Genomic DNA, 14,928 nt, shown 5'->3' with positions numbered 1-14,928 from the left:
GACAGTTTTGCTGCTCTGTGTCCTGCTCCAACCTCCTTTTACCCGGGAGTGCTCCCCCAGACAGAGGCCGAGGAGGTTGGAGTAAAATTAATCACTCCTCGTTTCTCCTGTCTGCAGGCCTCGGGAAAGTCACCAGTGAAAGTGCACCCCACACAACCAGACACACGCAAACAAACACACACACTGGTTGCTTATCTTCCTTCTCCTCCACCTTATCCATCTCTCCCTCCGTGCCTATAACCTCTTCCTCTGTCTCTCTCTGTGGCCTGTATGCTGATGTTCTGCTGCGTTGGACAGAAAAAAAGGAGCCTTCACACTATGTAAAACCTCGTCCAGTCAGCACGCTGAATGCTAAGATTTTATGTTTCTGATTAGAGAGGGACCGTGCGTTGCCATGATAGAGCCAGCTGCCCTTGAGAGAGACTCCCGACGCTCTCAGCAAACTTCAGTGATCCTTCTCAAGTACTCTCTCTAAAAACAGGAGCATGATATACTGTCACTCATTTACCACGCTTTTCTTTGAGGGCATTTCTTTTTTTTTCTCTTCACAGCGGCAGAGAAAAGTCGGCGTGCCCTTGTCCTCGACAAGGATATACTGAAGAGATCGGCAGAGTGATTCCAGCAATCGAGGTTATCTCCCCTCTGTGTCCCTTTCAGCTCACTCCCTGCTCACCTCACAGTTTATCATCCCCCTTTTAGCTTCATCCACTCAACACAACAGATAGATCCCATCTAAATAACACAGACCTCCTCGTTTACATAAATATTTGTTTATCTCACATCCTACATTATTTGCTTTGCTCTGAAATGTGGTTATTACCTATATGACCATAATGCTTTGCGACTATCAACAGACAAAAAAGAATCTCATCCCGACGACAGTGCTCCATTCACCTCCTTTACTGTAAAATACAAATATACCCAGTGATGTCAGGCCGCAAGGCTCTCAGGGACGTTCACGCTCAAATGTCAGAGCGTTTCATCCTGATGATGATGACTCACTCCCCTCACTCTTAGTCTGCATGAAAGAACAAGAGCGGCAATTAATGGCTCAACCTCCTCACGTGCAACAGTAGGAAACCAACCACTATTTCAAATGTTACAGTAGGGCACACGAACACAGAGCCGCTCCGTTTAAAAAAGGCAGTGTTTATGAGAGGAAATATATACATTTAAGGCCACATTTTTATCACCTCCAGGGAATCCCCCCCTCAACCTCACCCCCACATAGACAAGTGGCTGCATGTGAAAACAGAGCAAGACTCAGCACTCATTGACATGCTCTACTAGAGGCCTAATGGCCCCTGGGTAATGGCCTCTTTGGTCTTCAGGAAATCCTCCTTCATGCATACATCAAAGCTGGGATTGAGAAGGATAGAGAGTGGGAAATGGAGGGGAGGAAAGAGACATCAGTGCCACACAGGGAGAGGAAGTAACGCACTAAAGGAGGAGGCTCTTAGTTAAACCATTTTTGTTTATGATTGTCATGACAACGTCAATCCTACATGTTTAACGCAAGGTTCACGTCGGCAGTGTACACCAATGATATACTGGTGTACTTCATATGGAGCTGGGTATGAAACTATTTACTTGTACTTTGGTCAGATATTTGCTAAATTACATATTTTACGTTGTAGATGACTATATTTAGGACACATGCTTTAACAGATGCTTTTTGGTGTCTTGTGTTAAGTAGTACCATTTTCCCCTCCCGATTCAGATACTGGACTTTGCGAATTGGTCAAGTACCGATCCGATACCAGTGCATATAAAAAATACAAACTATTATGTATTTTATCAGCTGTATTCTGCCATTCTTTGTATGGAAGTGATGATTGCTATCATTGTTTTATGGCCTCGCTCAAGTTAAACCCTTAAAAACAAATATACAGAGAAACAATAAATCTGAGAATACACAACAATTACTTCCTTTAAATAGCTCAAAAATGAAGTCTTCCATACAGACACATCGCTGTTGTACTCATGGGGTGCAGGATGATGTACTTTGTCGATGCCCGACCTGCCACGTTCTCCAGTATCAGAGGCATTTCAGAATATAGTATCGGTATGTCGGTAAAACAAATGAGAAAATGAGTTGCCTTCACCTCCAAGAAATTGTGATGGGCATTGGACACTATTCTGAAATTTTACTAACAAAACACATAACTGATCTAATCAAGAAATAAATCAGCACATTATTTATATTGTAAAAGAAGAATTGTTTCAGTACCAGTCACAATATAAAGTTAGAGTTCCACATCCTCACTCCGCTCCACTGTTTCTCCATCTCTTTTCTTTTATCACTCAGTGTTGCTGATGCGCAGCAGATCAGCCAGCTGCTATAACACAAGACCTGTAGCCCACCGGCCCACGACACGCCCCGCCTCTCCTCACTGTCCATGAGCCATCTGCTAAGTCTGCATATTGCAGACCTGTCAATGCGATCTCATTATAATTCAAACAAAAGTGTCCATTGTGACCCCAACCTGACTGTGTTTCCAAAACTTTTGTCTTGCTCCATATGGTAGGAGCCGCAAAGGCACGTGTCTATGCGCAGCTAATATAGACTGGCCAAACAAGTCAAAGGGCACTTAAATAAATGTTTCTCGAAGATGGTTTCTTTCATTTAAGTTAGTTCTTTTGTTTAAGTCTTCAATTTTCCAGTAAGTTTGGTTTCTATAAGTTATTTGATGTTATAAAAAATAGGGTGAATCGCATGTATCCATCCCTTGTTGGTTACTGCTCAGAGTCAATGCACAAGAGGGCAGTGTTCTTATCCAGAACATTTTCACTTTAGTATCTTTCTATCTATCTATCTATCTATCTATCTATCTACCTATCTATCCATCCCTCCATCAAAGTGTCTGAGTATTTGCATCTGCACTCTGACTTGGTGAACTGATGAAGAAGCCTCACCCTGATTCCAAGTGTTTGATTCTACATTAAATGATGATACAGCGTCTCTATAAATATTGCAATTATTCAGATCTGGGTATTTTGTTGCAACAATGAACAATTCATACTTTCAGTCTGTTCTCTATATCGCTCATCTGGGACACGACACTATCTACCTATCATCTCTCTCCTGTGTGTAAATATAGCAGAACATTGCTCCCCCACATTCAGAAAAAGCAGTGACCTCTAATTGTCCTACGCCGTGTGTAGCATGCAAGTCCTCTCCAGCCCCTCACAGTGATTCTCAACTCACCTCCCAGTTCCAGCTGGACTCAACAAGCTTCTGTTAGAAATTATTTTTTAGCTGTTGTTTCTGATGAAATAAAGGGATTTGAAGTGGATTGAATATGAGTGAAAATGCTCCTTCAAGCTCTGCTTTGTGTTCTGTCATCACATCGGCCTCAGAAGCGTTTGCAGCGGGTGAATAACTCAGCATCGGCGTAACGGGTACATTAAACTGTGTCTGTGTTAAAGAGGCAAAACTAACAGGCCCGTGGCGCCTTCAGTGGTTCGATAAGGCAAGCGGGTGGTCCTGTCTGAACGTGGTCTACCCCTCTCCTCTTGTCACTGTGGAGGGAGAAGTGCATAGTCGCTTGCCCGCCCTGCTGTCACATTAAAACGCATCTTAATTTGCATTAAAACCGGCGATAAGGGCTTAATGAAGGAATTAATAGATAACGCACATTCTGCAGCTTATTCTCTGCAGTCACACTCTGACAGACACATAAACACACAGCTGTACTCAAACTGGCAGCTTTTACAACCGGAGAGAGTGAGTGAGGGTTCATGAGGAAATAGATGGCCTGCAGTGAGAGGCAGGACCAAGACTGAGAGCTTCTAATACATCACTTCACCTTGCATGACAACGGCTAACCTTCTCTGTGCAGCTGGAGCTTTAGGCTTAAACGGAATAGTTCAATCTGAGCTGTTCAATGGCTTTTCTATTTGATTTCTTTATGAGTATAGACTACATACAATATCAGTCACACCTCTGTTGGGTAATTGATTTGATCATCTATTTAAAGCCAGTTACATGAAACAGATCAATTCTACATCACAGCATTTACTGACTAAGATGCATACATATTATTTTATATATCCTACACAAAAACAATACAAGAAAGACATATACACCTGGAATAACACTCAGTAGATCACATACCTCCGCCAAAGCCCACCACTATATCTATGAAACTACATTTAAATTCACAAGATCCAGGGTCTGCACCATATTGCACACACTCATGAATATCAGTCCCCTAAATATGCCTGCTTTTTAATCAAGAGCCTAAAATTATTCAGAGAAATTAAGGGGAAAAAAAGACTTCACAATGTTAAACAAACGATCCACAGCGTAATTTAATGGGTTCTTCCCTGGTCCATAACACATCCTTCTCACAAGTTTTGTTGAAACCGTTGTTTTAGTGAAATCTTGCTTACAAAAGAATAAACCAACCCACAAACAAACAAGGGCTGAGCCACATTACTTTAAATCAATGTCACGATTTTTTCAAACTTTTATCTCAAGTATCTGGATCATTGGTTTTGCTCACTTTAACCCTGATGACGTGGCTGTGTGTGTCACGTTACATCTCGTGCTGTGTGTAGCTGATGAAGTGCACAGAGGTAATGATGCAATAAAACAAATACTTCATTATTATTTGATTATTTCACCAGCTATAAATTAATCCGCAATTATTTCACCAGCAATCACAATCACGTGCTGGAGACCTGAGGACTCTCATTAACTTTTGTCTCCATTAACTCTGCTGTATTATATATGTACCATCAAAACTGAAAACAAATGTATTGATTAATACTCTTTTTACCTGGTATTTCTTCAATGCATCTGCTTCCTCATTACGTAGAAAACAGCTGCTTTACGGATGACCAATCACATTCCTGGTATTGATTAACTACTGATTCGGGGATATCCAATCAGGCTCCTGGTGGGAGGGACATGGAACATCACTTCCGTCACACCAGTGTAAAACTAAATTCTGTTTCCTGTCAGCTTTATTCCAATTACTAAGATAATGGAACATCAAAATGGAGTGGATAATACAGCAAAATGGTACTGTACTGGGACACATACCACAACTGCAACAGTATTTGTGCTGGTGTATTGTTGTGTAAATCGTGCCAAGCATATGGTAAAACTGAAAATATCAACTATCAAACAACCATACACATTTATGTATAGTGTTGATTTTGTCTACAACTTATGCTTTGACTGGGGCTGCAACAAAAAGGATGATGTTCAATACTGATTCATCTGTTGACATTTTTCAAATTTCCGTTTTAATCATTGAGTAAATACATTTCCTAATACACACTAATATTCATTCTTTTTTCTATTAGATACTTGAAAACGGGAAAAATATCTACCACAATTTGTCTAAAGTTACGTCTTCACATTGCTTCATTTGATCTATAACCAGTCCAAAACGTAAATATCTTATATTTATAATTAAATAAAACACAAAAAGGAACAATTACTCCCATTCACAAGCTGTAACCATGTGAATACTTGTGAGCTTGGCTCGATGAATAATGACAATTAATCAATTCACACTCTGTCGATCAATGAACTGACTAATTTTGGCACAGTAAAGTACAGTTGGAGTACAATCCTTCAACAGTATTGTACTAACGCTCAGTATCACCTGGAAGGGAAGAGTAACATGCTCATGCCGTTATGATTTTCACCATACTGTGTGCTACATGTGTTCCCACTGTGACCTATGCAGAGCTCTCCCTGGTACAGAGGGCACATACTCCCCACAGCAAAGTGAAAAAATAAAAGCGTACATACAGAAAAACTAACCAACCAGGTGAAGTAAGCAGCTGGGCTCACAGTGAGGAGGCTGCTTCTGAGCGCCTAATGAAGCCAGCCATGTAAGTCTTCTCTTATTACACCTAATGGTTTGTTTATGTGTTGGTTTTACAGCAGTAATCATCAATTACTAAAGTGATGCATCAATTATTAATATTATTATTACTATGATTATTATTATACACTGAATAAAATCTTCTCCAGCATGGAGAGACAGGGAGAAATATGTCATCTGTGTTTTAACAATGAAAATCAGGCCATAAACAGGGGGTAGGGGTGTTTTTTTAACCTAAATAGAATTCACCAATGGGAATACGTGTCACTGGTACAGAATGATTTAAAGGATTAACATTAAGATGAGAATCTGGTGTCGGGTTAGGGTTAGGCTTTCAGTTGTCAGGGGCACGGAAAAGCCTTATGTCAATGAGCGTCCTCAATGGGATAGTGGAAAAACATGTGTGTTGGTGCATTTGTGTGTTTATGTGTGTCATCTCCCTCATCCTGAGCCACAGGTTTGGGCTGTTTTCCCAGAAATGTGTTACACAGACAGGGGGTGGCAGATGCTTTCCTGTCGTCCCAGAGGAGACGGCAACACATGTGGAGAGTGGCTCGGGCTGGTCATATTAAACACACCATGTGCATCCTGCATGTGACTGTGTGTGCACCAGGGTGTGAGACTGTGTGTGTGTGTGTGTGTGTGTGTGTGTGTGTGTGTGTGTGTGTGTGTGTGTGTGTGTCTGTGGTCTAAAAACAAGCACGGAGTGAGACATCTAGTGGCAAATGCATGGTACTTCAATAATAATGACAGCTCTTCCTTGCAACCTGTGACTTATGACTCCAAACAATGAATAAAAAACACAGATTTAATTTGTCATCAGACAATAATATTTTGATTGAAAAAAAGTTAATATGTGATTTTTTTAGAGTACTTGTTTTTAATTTGCTGTAACGTTCTTGATTGTGTGTCTGCGTGTGTGTGCTTATCTCTGTGTTTGTCAGATTGTGGATATTGCTGCAGTATGATACCATCTTTCCTCCTGTCATAACAATAGATCTTGCAGTTGATGGTGATGCATCATCTGTCAAAATATCAGTGCCAGGACATGGTCCACTGGTCCCATGAGGCCGCAGACAACGTTCACCATATTCTTTATGGCGTGCCGGCCTGTCGGGCCATTTCACAGAATGTTGTATTAACCTTGCACAGCCAAGTGCTGATTATTTGTGCAGGATATAGTTAGGATATGTGAGCGGCATGGTGAAGCTTATCTCAATTAATCTAATGGCTCGGTAATCAAGACATCTGCACATGAGTAAACAGGCCTCAGCCATGCCTGTATGGTTATTAGCGGCACATCATCAGGCTTTTACATTTTGGATCTGCATCAAATTACGTCTCACTGCAACGCATTCAGTAAGTGAATTCTAGCCACGTGTTCTGAATAGCATAACTTGAAAAAATCTGAGGATAACTGGTTGTTTAGTTTGTGACGTTGACACAAACAGTGAGTTTAAGAAAAACATTCACTGTCTATACCTTAACGAATAAAGCTGCAATTAAAAACGGAATTTGACAAATTTCCACTAAAAACCAACCACAAACGTGTTTTTAACACCTGCCTGTTTTCACAGTTGCTTGGGCACCAAGGTTACAACAGAGATAAACAGGTTTTATGGTGCATGCTGCCTGTTTGATCCTCTTCACAAATCTCCAACCTCTTTGTTATGACTAAACTGGGAGGCAGGACCTGTCAGTGCAGTAGCAGACAGGAGATTAAGACTTGAATAAAAAAACAGGTGTGTGTGTGTGTGTGTGTGTGTGTGTTTACTATGTATCTTCTAATTTAGCAAATATCTTATAGCATATGCACTTTGCAATTTTGTCAGCAGCCTTTATCAGTAATTAAATTCACACAAAAGCAACCACTTCAAATATCACACACTCTCCCTGAAGTGTCTCTTTAAAGCTTTGCAAGCAGATGCAGAATAATCCCCACGTCCTGACAGGATGTGATCCAGCAGATACGTGTTACCCATAAGCCTGCACTGCATCCTGTGGGCGCCTCAACCCTCTCCTCACACTGTGAATTTGTGTGCCGATGCCGTCGTATCACACACTGGTCTCTTCAATCATCCCAAAGTGATCAGCAGAGATAATATCGAGGAAAGCTATCTTTGCAGGGAGCCGCTAACAACAAGTTTCTCCACTATAACCGTGTGAGAGTGCATAAACACAGGCGCACATCAAATTCAAATCCCTCCTCCGATTAATGTGATAATTTAAATCCACTGACCAAGAATAATGATTGTGGTACAAGAGCTTATTAAAACAGTTGGACCACATGAAGCGTAACCTGGACCACGATGAATGCAAACATCAGGACTCCTCTGACCTGAAAAAGACTGTGCATGTATTTATGTTAATGGAGGAACAATCTCCTTAAAATTTGTCCCTGAAAAACATTATTTATTGCAACTCTGTTTTTATTCTTACACTTTTGTTGATTATTTCTGCCAGTTATAACATCATACTCAGCAAAGAAATGTTCCCTTAACACAGCAGACGTTTTCACAGGTTGCAGCAGGAAACACTCAGAGGTGTCGATAACACTAATGACAAGTGTGTCCCATTTTAGACCATCAATTGGTCCTGCTATTTTAGATATCAGTTTGCTGTAATAATTTGGTGAGACATTTACTGGAACTGAGCATCATTCATGTTATTAGTTGTCCTCCCCTACACTTTTCTATGACAAGTGAAAATATCAGCTATGAGAAATGTGAGTTGCTGAGATCTGGGAACACGGGGCCATTGCTACTGTTATGGAATTTTCATAGACACTGTCTCTTGTCCTCTCTGGGGCAGAGTGCAACAGGCTGAGAGCTTGGCGAAGGTCAAAGCCTTCACTCCCTCGACATCACAGATATGAGACTGCGTAAGCAGCACTACTGTCTCCATAACTAGAACATAAATTTGATTGTTTGGGAACAAGCAGACCCATAGATTAAATGATCTGTTGGGGTGACTGCAGGAAAGCAGACTTCAGAATATGAGAGAGCAGTTAGCACTGATGCAGCAGTCCTGAGCTCTTCAAACAGAGGTCACTTGTATTTTTTACAACTTCTACTTCCCACTAACCCTAACCCTATGTTTGTTACCTACTTAGAAATCAACAGACTTGCTCTAAAGTCACTTTCATTGTAAATGGACAGTGTCAATAAAGATCTCTATTATAGGTTTTATATATATATTGAATATCTTGAATCTTTTTCTCACTTGGAATTTTCTTTTTTCTCACTAGTCTGACATCATGTTTCTGGCCCTGTCTGTCTTTTAGCAAATATTTGGATGAGTGCAATGTTGTTATGACAAGTATGATGGACAAAGCTAAGTATAGTTTGTTAGGATGAATGACAGTGGAATTTCTGTTTATACTCTGCTGGGGTTTCATAAAGTTAGAGGATTTACAAGAGACAGGCTTACAACGAATGGATGAGCACTAAAAACACTGGATCTTGAATTTCCCATAATGATAATGTTACATCAGTTATAAAACCTAATCAGAGCCACAGAGGACATTTACTCATCTGTGTTTGTATGCTAAGAGTTAACAGATACTTGTTAAATGGGTGGTGTGCCCCTTCAAACAGAAAATAACGCATAAAACCATATTTTAGAATTCACAGAGAACAAAAAGTAGGAGAAACATGTTGAAATTGGGAATAAAATAAGTTTGAACATGCTCATGACTTTTCAACTGTGGCAATTACCATAAAGAGGCTAATACTGTTTGGCATGTGCAAACAGGAAGTAATTAATCTTTAATTGAAATAAACTATGGACCTGGTGTAAACACTGTTGTCAGACCTGGTGCTACTCTCAAGTGTTTCGCTTTCCATCCGTGCCCCTGAGCCCGTGCTATAGGAAGGGCTGATTTTATTCATTGACTGTATCACTGTGGATCACAATGAATAACGGAAATATCTGTGCTACTGTCGGAGCTGGCAGACAGATGAACAGGATGTGGAGACTGACTGCTGCTGACTCAGCCGAAGATAAAGAGAAGAAAACTGCAGGATTTATAACAGTATGTGGATTTAGAAATTAACCAGCCTGTTGTAAATGGCGTGTCATTTTCAGAGGATCGTTTGTTTCAAGTTGTAAAAAAAAGGAAATGGGAAGTGAATTGATCAACATATGGATGGCAGATCGATGGTTTAAACCTCAGAATATTATCTTTAATATATATTGAAAAAGACATGTATTTACAAACATATTCCTGCCAATGAAGAGACGCTCATATGTTTTCCATCTGCTTTGTCCTTGGCTTGTCCCGGGAGGAGAGAAGAGATTTTCCTCCATTTGTTACTCGTGAGACAGCGACTGGCTGTGACTACAGCAGAATTTAAAACAGTAAATAAGGAGGTAATGGGCTTTGAGCCTACTGTCATCTCCAGTCTAGCTCTGGCTATCACCCAGGATATTAGCAGATAAATCTGAATGGCTTCCATCTGAAGCAGTGCACACTTGTTATTGATCAGACGTCCCTGTGCAGAGTGGGGGGAGAGGAGCAGAGTTTATTAATTAGGGATTGACAGCCAATTCCCTCTTCTTATTCACAGACGGACAGCTTGGGAATCCTGATGAGCTGTGCCCTCTGTGCATTTGTCAACGTCGAGCTCCGTGCTGCCTGCAAACACAATACCACTGCTGCTCCAAGAATACACAGGGGGAATTGGACCAATGACCCTGTTCAGTGTTCATGTGGTGTAAACCTGGGCACAATGAGAGATCAGTTGGTTATTCATGTGTAAAATGACCAACCAGCCTCCTGCTTGGATCTTTATTTTCTTAGCCTTTAGTCAGAGTGACCCCCTGAACGAGTTATCACGTGGCTGATTTACTTTCAAGATATTGAGATTCTAAATTGACTTGTAGGTTTGTTGATAAATGTTCTAATACAGGCCTGCCTCAAATAAAGACCTGGTACCTTACTTTATACTATCTGAGAAAATATGCTGATTAAGAAATTGGACGTCTGTGGGTAGTCAGCACAAGTTCGGACCAGCTCACACGAGCAACTACAGGAAGCTGGTCTATGTTAGTTTTTATAGGCAGGGAAAATGCATTTGTCACTATACTCCCACCAACAAATCCCAGATCGACACGATGAGCAACTATCTAGTGAATTTAGTGAAGCAATTAGCAAACAGAGCCTGATATTTCACTTGGCAGGTGGTGGAGACCAAAAACACTGCTCAATGTTGTGTGAATATTGGACAGACGGATACACAACTCCACATGGGTGGTTGCTCAGTTATGACTCGCTGTGTAAATAAGCGACAGTAAGCAAACAAGTTCACCAATTCAAATTAAAGGTGGAGTACACCATTCTAATTCTACTAATTAAGTAGCTATTTCGCTACTTTCAAGTCTTCTTCAATGCAACAAAATGTCAAACTTAGGACTTCAAAACGTCAGTTTACAAACCAAACGGGTGACGTCCCGGTGGGAGACGAGCAGCAACTTGTGCTACTCCCAACTAGCTAGCAAACATGTACAGTGCTGAGTCATATAGTGAACAGTTACGTTAATTACTTGCCCATGGACTTATAGTTTGCCAGTATGTTGTAGGTGGGATGAGCTATTGTAGTGGGAGCATTGTGCTGCTGCCTGCAGCTGCTGTGTCTGCTTCAGAAAACACTCACATCTTTAGCCTTCAAACTAAGTAAAGTAACATTTGCTGTAACTATGTTCCTCAAGTCCACTGCAGAAACACATATAACATATTATATGATGAAGTCTCCCAGAAATGAAAATACCATGTATTTTCATTTTATTTTCTCCTTTGACTTTGAAAATAATCCAGCACACACACACACACACACACACACACACACACACACACACACACACACACACACACACACACACACACACACACACCAAATCCCTCAGTTACATCATCAGTGGATGGTGATGTTGCTCTGAGCCCACAGGGCGTCTTATCAATCACTGAGTGTGTTGGACGGGAGGAGATGTGATAATTGTCCCTTCCTGTATCTAGTACACTATCATAACCTAATTCTGAGAGATACTGTTCCCCGGGTGAATTCCTTCTGTCGTCACACTGCTCCAAATTCCCTTTCATCTGAACTGGAAGCTATATTTATCCCATTTTCCCCCATTTAACATTTGGAAGATTTGTAATCATTATTCAACCTGAGATTTCCTGAGCAGCTTCCAATTAACCCAACTCCTCTCCGTCTTTGACCTCATCAGTGTGCTATTGAACTTGTTTTGTCACCAGGGCCCTCTGCCGTATCATGAAACTGTACAGACATAAAAAGATTAAGGTAATGAAGGTAAATTTGTGTTAAAACATTTTGATTCTATAATCAACATGTTTCATTTGTTCCTCAGTGTTCAGAGTGTGTGTGTGTGTGTGTGTGTGTGTGTGTGTGTGTGTGTGTGTGTGTGGGTGTGTTAGTGTGCATGCAATCAAGCTGAGCAAGGTCTCGAGGTAATTCAGCCTTGTCTTGACTTTATTCGTCAGTGTATCTAAATTCAGCCCAGCCTCTGTCCACCTCTCTCTAGCGACCCCCGTCTCTGATGTGTTGAATCTCATTACTCTGTGTGTGTGTGTGTGTGTGTGTATGCGTGCGTGCTGCATGTGTGTCTGCAGATTGTAATGCATTTGCTCGCTCCTCCCAACGGAGTGCCAGTCTAAACTAAGCAGCGTGATAATGATGCTCTCTGTGAGCTGACACAACCCATTTGGTGAGGAGGAGCTGATTTAAACCAGTGCTGTTCATTTACAGTATGTGGGGGGGGGGGTTACATCTGCCTCTCCCTCTTGTCCTTGTCTGTGTGTGTGTGTGTGTGTGTGTGTGTGTGTGTGTGTGTGTGTGTGTGTGTGTGTGTGTGTGTGTGTGAGCAGCAATGGCAGAGAGAGGAAGAGGACATGACTTGAGCATCATCTGTTGAACGTTAAGTGCAGCCTAAATGCAACATTGGTGTTTGTGTGTGTGTGTGTGTGTGTGTGTGTGTGTGTGTGTGTGTGTGTGTGTGTGTGTGTGTGTGTGTGTGTGTGTGTGTGTGTGTGTGTGTGTGTGTGTGTGTGTGTGGGAGGGGGGTGATATCAGGCCCCTCACATCCTTCACAGCATGGATATTTTAACATGTTCCCTCTGGTGGATGCTGCAGAGAACATGTTTTTTTAAATTTACAATTCCACGAAACAAAAGCAAAAATGAAGACTTACACAAAAGGGAGGTCAGACAAGACAGAAAAGAGAAAAATAGAACAAATACAATATTTCTGGAAAAGAAATGTGCTGAATCATGCTAAATGTTTTGGGAAGAAAACCCAAAGAGGTGTTTGATTAAATAAGAGAAACAAATATGTGGTAAATATAAAGAACTTCTCTAAATTATGATAAAGTGGTGGCTGCACAATCACTAATCCACAAATCCAAAATGGAAAGATTTGAGATGGAAATTTGATTTAAAAAAGTTCCCTGTGTTAATAAAAAAAAGAAATAGGTGAGTTGTGTTCATGCTGTACAATAGATTTGACTATTTGATCTTTCTAATGCTTGATTCATTTTACGATGTGAGGTATTTCAAACATCTTTTTTGTGTGATATCTGTGTCAATAAAATAGACATCTACCCCTCCTGCACATTTCACCAAAGAATCTGACAGGGATGAAACAGAGGAAGACCGTGACCTTGATCAGATCTTTTTTGCAATGAGTCCATACATGTTTGAGCCAAAATCTGTGGCCGACAGTCTTGCCAGTCTTGCCAGTCTTGCCAGTCTTGACAGCTCGTAGGTTTGATATTTTACTGGCAAAATGTAGAGTCACAGGGATGGAGATAAAAATCCTAGAAACCAATATCGTTGGACGCAAAATGACTAAATGCCAAGATGACTCATCAAACATTTGTTCAGGGAAAAGACAGAGATTTTGATGTAAAAATATGATATTATATAATATATAACAAGAGATAAAGGAACAATTAACATAACATTAAAACCGAAAAATGTACTCTCAATTTCATGGGATCGCTCAGATGTCTTCTTCATTGTTCCGATGTTTCACCGAAGCTATTGTTCTGCTGATAAATGGCAATAATTGTTATCACTGGCTTAGTGAACTGACTGTTTATTTGTGTAATGAGTCATATTAAACACCCAGCTGAGCAAACATTTCTAACGAAGCAATATCACTTCAAGAATCAAGATCAGGAGCCCCTGGAACCAGGTTCTCCCACCAGCTCTGTTTCCACTTTCCACCTCTGACCAGGGTGAAGAAGAGAAACAGAACGTTTGTCTGTACGTAACAGCTCAGATTGGAAAGAAGCTTCTTTTTAACCCTGGTGAGAAATAATTCAGCTGGTGAAATCGCATTACATTAATAAGAATTGTGTGTTTCTTTCTCTAACTTTCACAGTTTCAAACTTTGGTGCTTCAGGAACACACAGGAAATAAGGAGAAGGGGTGAAATATTGTCACAGTATCGCTCTACTTCTTTCATTAATAACTGTTGTGGGCATTAATTATAGAGTGTTTGGTACATTTGCTTTAATTGGTGCAATAAACTGATCTATATTTGCTGCAAAACTGGTTTAATCTATAAATTAGACAGACTGAAGTGACTTAAATATGGAGTTTATCTGCCTGTCTTATCTGACAAGCACATTTCAAATTAAGTTTTAACTGAGTCATGGTTTTTCAAAAAACATCTTCTTAAGTCTCAGAACTGTCCCTGACATTACATACAATATATATTTTTAATCCAAATAAGTGATAGTTTACAACAATAAGCTACCTAACTGTTTTAATCAATGACACCTGTACATATTATATGTATATATGTTCATATTTGTAAATTTCTCATTTGCGCTCTCGGAGGAATTCAATTCCATTCTTTTCCAATCTAAAATGTGTTACAATCAATCCTAGAGGTGCCCTGTCTTGCAGACAAAATTTCAAGACACTTTCTAACATTTTCAAAGCTGTTTTAGCATTAATTTAGTTTCATTTTTTTAATTTTCATTTTTTTGAAAGCCTGCATTGTTTACATCCTGGCAATTTTCCCTGCTTTTCTGGATGCGTGTGAAACCAGTTGCA

This window comes from Paralichthys olivaceus, chromosome 2 (genome assembly GCF_024713975.1).
Source record: "Paralichthys olivaceus isolate ysfri-2021 chromosome 2, ASM2471397v2, whole genome shotgun sequence".
NCBI lineage: Eukaryota > Metazoa > Chordata > Actinopteri > Pleuronectiformes > Paralichthyidae > Paralichthys > Paralichthys olivaceus.
The sequence above is the reverse complement of the archived record's forward strand: the minus strand, read 5'-3'. Positions refer to the sequence as shown.